Raw genomic sequence first — 6,000 nt, forward strand, 5'->3', positions numbered from 1 at the left:
TTCGTGGAACTAACGATATTTTTTTTACTTCCTAAATGCGCGACCGTTAATCCCAAGATTAGTTAATAGACTGACTCAACTCCTCACTCAAAGTACGTCTCGGTGGTCGAGTGGTTAGCGTGGTAAGACGGTAATCGCTGGTCCACTGATGGCGTGGGTTCGATTCCCATCTCGGTACTGGGTGTTAAATGTTAATCTTAAGTTGTTCGTCATTTATTCAGTCTGTAAGCCTAAATCGGCTAAGACGGTGTATGTCTATTTTTTTAACTCGTCATCGGGATACGCTTTTCTCTTTCTTTCGATATCAACTTGCTATTTCCGCTTTCATTCTCTCAATCTGTTTCTACCGGGCGTGTTCACGCATCTTCTGAGTCATACACGCTAAAATGTGTCTATTCCATATTCCATATTTTATAAAAATCTATTTCTTTCATTATTTTATAGAATAAAACTAAAGTTAGGGTTGCCATATTATGAAAGCAGTTCGTCCATAAGAAAAACCTTTTCAAATCTGTTTGAGATCTTTAATTCTTTCTAAAGGTGTTAATTAGAGCTTAAACTCGATTTTTTAATGATAAAAATCGTATATTAATGTAGTGATGATAGGAGCTAATAGAAAATATCAGAATAAATCATGAAATTATTGAAAACTATATTTATGAGCAAATAAAATATAGTTTTCAATAATTTCATGATTTATTCTGATATTTTCTATTAGCTCCTATCATCACTACATTAATATACGATTTTTATCATTAAAAAATCGAGTTTAAGCTCTAATTAACACCTTTAGAAAGAATTGAAGATCTCAAACAGATTTGAAAAGGTTTTTCTTATGGACGAACTGTATGTATGTATGTATGTAGATAATCCACCATGGGTGCACGGATTCACCACAGTTTCGCCAACGTATGCGCTAATTGCATTCTTTAGATTATAAGTTCGGCTAATCTTCAATGCAAATTAGCACATACCCGACACCATGGCTTCGTGTGAACTGTCATGTAATGAATGAATTTCGTGTATGTGTATGTCTTATTTGTAGAACGAGCAAACAGTTTCGCAACCGTATAAAATTCATAACATTCTCAATGTTAAGAATTTTCGACAGGTATTTTTTTTTTTTTAAAACGAACACACACATATAGGATCTCAGTGAAACTTCATGTTTCTTTGAAGAGATCTAAGTTTTACTTAACTCTAAGGCGTACATCTTTCAAGGGTATTATGGCTAGCATCTTACAAATGCTAAAACCACCAGACCACAGAAAGAGTAGTACTATGTGTGCCGTGATCGGGATTCGATCTCATGGACTCTGGCTTAGAAGATTGGAACGTTATCCTCTAGGCCACGACCGGCGGCACACGTGTAGATACCTGCCCAGTTGGCAACTGGTTGAACGTTCTTATATAATATAATCAATAAATGAAATAGTTATACAACACAATAACCTTACCTTTATACCAAACTTACCTCAAGACACACTAAGCTTACCTTTAGCTGTAACCTACCTTAATCAGTATCATGATTCATATGAATTATTTAAGAAGCTCTAAACACAGAAAACAGACGTACAAGCTCGAACAAAAAACCGTCAAAAAAGTGTGTAAAATTTCAAATGCTATCACCAAAAAATACGTTAGAAACTGACTGCCAACAGTGTCATCTATTGCGCCGTTCAAGAGTTACAAATCAACTTTAAAGTGTCCAGTTTTCGAAAAGGCGTAATCGTAGCCAAAAAACAAAAATTAGTTCAAAAAGGGTGTTAGGATTTTTACACAAGTTTCGTGGGCTAGCTTGTACGTCTGTTCTCTGTGCTCTAAACTCCATACCCGGCACCATGGCTTCGTGTGATCAAGTTTTAGGCTGATTCCTACATTTTCCGTATGTCTTCACTTCTTTGCACTGGGCAACAGCATCGACATGAAGCCAACATTTTAATGCGCAAACCGATCCACATTTCTTCTCACACTTCTTCTACCAATTGGACCGTTCGCGCCGCGCAAAACGCCGTTCTCGCAATCCGATAGATAACTGTTTTTTCACGGATGTGGACTTTCGAGGTAGTTAATCGACACGATTCAGCTGGGCAAGATGTACATTTATTCAACGAACAAACGGGTTTAAAATATACAGCGCGACAGTTCGGATAAGTAATAGACTTTATTCTTGCTAGGTACGGTACACGGTACGACACAGGACAGAACACAAAAGACGCGTGTGATCTGCTGGCCGTTTATTGCAAGTCTATCTTAGGTATCTATTGTACTGGATGGGATGCTGTGCGCTATGGGATGCTGTAAAAGGCGCCAGATTTGGAAAGTTATTTTTGAGAGCGAGAGACCTTATTGCTAATTGGCTTGTAGTATGTATCAATGAAATTTGATTTAGATTAGGGTTTGCAATGACCGGGTTTTCGTGCGAACAATAACCGAAAAGCGAACATTAACGCCGTATCCACGCGTACATGGAAACCCTCACCCCACTAGGCTTCTTTCTAAGCGATTGAACTTTGCTCTTCTAAATAATTTTAATTTTCTCCGCAACGTCATAGTAGGCCGTGAGAGTGCCACACATTTGAAAAAAAAAAAACTATCTGCAGCTTTGGATATTTCCCAACCACCAGACGTGTAGGTAATTTTGTCACAACACAGCAACCAGCTCTGAAATTTGAATCTTCTCGAAAGTACCGGGCAAAGCTTCTGTCTTTCGGGTTTCTTTTGCCTTAATTCCCCCCTCATCATACCTATGTTGCTCAGAAAAATTTTCTTTGAAATTCTCAAAATATTCAATCAAAGCTAAAACATTACAGATTCCTTCTTTTCCACACAATTCTTCACAATTCCCTGACCCAAGGTTCCGATATTCGCTCACAATTACCCCTCACTACTAGTTGTTTTGAAAGCCTACTCAGGTGGTGAGGCGAACCCCTTCTTATGCTGTGTGAGCAGTGAAAGTGTTGCGCGACATTTCATTCTCTCAATATCAGGGAGAACTTTTGGTTTCTTAGTTCACAGAAGAGGACGTGCCTCTCCCGGCTACATAAGCTCATGGTTGGCTCACAAAACATTTCCCCTTTCAATGCACTGCTGCTAAGCGATCTTACAAGGGGTAAATTTGTTTGTTGTGCCGCTCGCTTGCGAATGTCTGGAAGCAATTATCAGCTGTGAAATATTCGCGTCCGAACAGTGAAGATGAATCGCTCATGTGCTGATCGCATACGCCGGGTCGTGCGGGAAAGCGTGGGTAAAAACGGTTCTTAAAAATACGAGTGCTTATGCGACGTTGGGTTGTCAACTGAAAAAAATACCCTTATGTTCCAAGTAAATTGGTGGTCAGTAATTTCTAAGTGATGACTTTGTGGAAAATTATGTAATGGCCATTTTTGAAGAACAGAGAAATGAAACTTTTAGGGAAACTGAGAATACCATATGCTTTCTCATGTATGATCATCACAAATGCTTGAAAAAATAATAGTTTAACTGATACGATTCAAAATAAATCAGAATCAACGTTTTAAATTATTGCAACTTCCGATAAATTATTGATAAATTAAATTATTCAGTGATGATCCATATTCTAAACTAGAAATTTGCTAAAAACTAAATTTTTAGCAGTCTAGTTTACAAATTTGAAATCGATTTTTCAGAAACAGCAGAATTAGAGTGCGAATTAAATTTCGAATAAAACCAGAATTTAAAAGAAATCAAAACCCAATTGAAAAATAGATTTCAGACTTCCATTCATAATTGAAAGTTTAAACTGACAATGTAAAAGTTTGACTAAAGGTGATTCTTTGAGTGTTCAGTAAGGAACTGATAGAAATATAAAAATTGAATTCCCAGTTTTGTTAAATATGGAAAGCACGAAGCATATAATAGTTTTCTTTACTTTGCACATAAAAGTTTAGCTTTACAGCTGCTACTTCGAATCATTTTCCGAACTTTGCATAAATTATTTAAAAAATATGATTGAGTCAAGAAAGATGATTAAAACATAATAAAAAAAAAAACATTAAAACATTATTCATTTTTGAGGGCGAGTTTTAAGCACTGAATATTTTGTCATCGTCTTTCGGAATATTGATTCCAAGGACAAAAACTTATGTAAAATATAAATGTAAATCATATTTTTTGTACCGAAAATTCAGATTTATAGGATTCCACGATGATTATCTTTTCCAAACACAAAAATTCAATATGAAAACCTAAAGACAAACATATTTTAAATACTAATTCTTTTTAAAAAGTCTGCCTTATAAATATCGGTAAAACTCAAAACACGATTCTTTAAAAAATAGGTAAATTTATGTGGAAATTAAATCTAAATATGAAAATGGAACAGATTAGTTTTTTAACAATTCAGAAGGAAATTTTTCAATAAATATATCTTGACATTTTAAAAACTTATTTTAAGAATTAAAATGATAACTCAAGAAAACAGCATTTTGGAGCCTACGATTTAAAAAAATTGAGCATCATGATTTAAGCGTCCTAAACTCTAATCTTTTGTCCGATTTTGTCAGTCACTTCTAGTTTTGGAAAAATGATGTTTATGAGTTTTAAAATGAAGTTAAGTTGAATTTTAAGTGAGATCAATTATTGATAAATGATGAACTTCTCTTCATTAGATCTTCATTAAATAAAACTAACTGTTCCTTAATTTATTTATTATACTGATTTGATTAGGGAGTAATGTTCTGGTGAATAAAATGATAACTGATCTTGAAAATTCAACAGTTTAAAAAATTAATACTATTATGGCTCGCATTACTAAGGCCGGAACAAATTTCAAATCCTTCTTTTGTCACTCGGAGTTGGGACATCGCGAGGGGGGGGACAATAAAAAATAATGCGAAAAACAAATAAATTGAAATAAATTGCACGGAAGCTTGTATGCAACAAAATTTCATATTATATTGTTGCACAAAACCTATAAATCAAGTAATTTTTTATCGAATAATTCAATGAAATCAAGAAAACAAAAGGTGAAATAACTCCCATCTTCTTAAATTTAATTTTTAGTCTTGCAAACTTTCATATATTGGAATTTTTTATAGGAATTTACATAAATTACTTCAAATTTTATTTATTTCCCCCTTCGGGTTTTTGGAAATTTCAAAGGGGGGGTGACAAAAGAAGAAATTGATATTTGTTCCAGCCTAATTTTAGTGAAGAAAATTTGGAAAACAGATTGCATTCAACAATTTTTTTAAATCCTGTAAAACGGTTTGATGTTTGCTTTAAAAGATATCTAAAATTCAAACTGGATAAACTCTTTTAATGATAATGATTTTTACCTATTTTCAAAAGTTATTTTAAAACTTAAAGCTGATAGAAAAAAAACTCATTGAATATTTGAATTAAGGGCTCGCAAATTATTCATAATAAGTTCTTGAATTCTTTGCACCTTGAAAAAATGGGAATTTTGGGGCCTCGTTTTTAATGTGAATATTTAATTTCAGTATAAAATTTGTAACGACTTAAACAATTTTTGAATATCCAACGATTTTCGTAATTAAGAAATGGATGCTAGGTTTTGGATTTTATTTTTGCTTATTCTATTGATCATTGTGAGTATTTAACACCTATCACATGGCTATAAACTTTTGATGTGTCAAATAATAATTATCATTCGTCTCGCATCACTCGAGGAAGACGGTAGTGTTTTTTCCGCTAGTGTATCGCGAAACAAGTTCTATATATATATTAGTTTGGTTGCCATCTAAATCTGTTACCGGACAAATCCGGAGTGAAGTGCCGTTACCAGGTAACAAAGTGATTGTTCGCGTTATCGAAATCAGTGACGAGTGAAAGTTTTCATCATACTCCAACTGGCTGAATCAGTGATCGTCCTCACAACAGAAGACAATAGGCTGGGCAGTTGTTCACACTTGCAGCCAGCAAGGGGAAACAATACACCACGTTTTGGTTGGACAGCAGACCGACACACGGCGGGTTTAAAAAAGTATTTTTCCGATAAAAAAAATCGGTTTTTTT

Source organism: Uranotaenia lowii, chromosome 1, assembly GCF_029784155.1.
Source record: "Uranotaenia lowii strain MFRU-FL chromosome 1, ASM2978415v1, whole genome shotgun sequence".
In the NCBI taxonomy this organism is placed as follows: Eukaryota; Metazoa; Arthropoda; class Insecta; order Diptera; family Culicidae; genus Uranotaenia; species Uranotaenia lowii.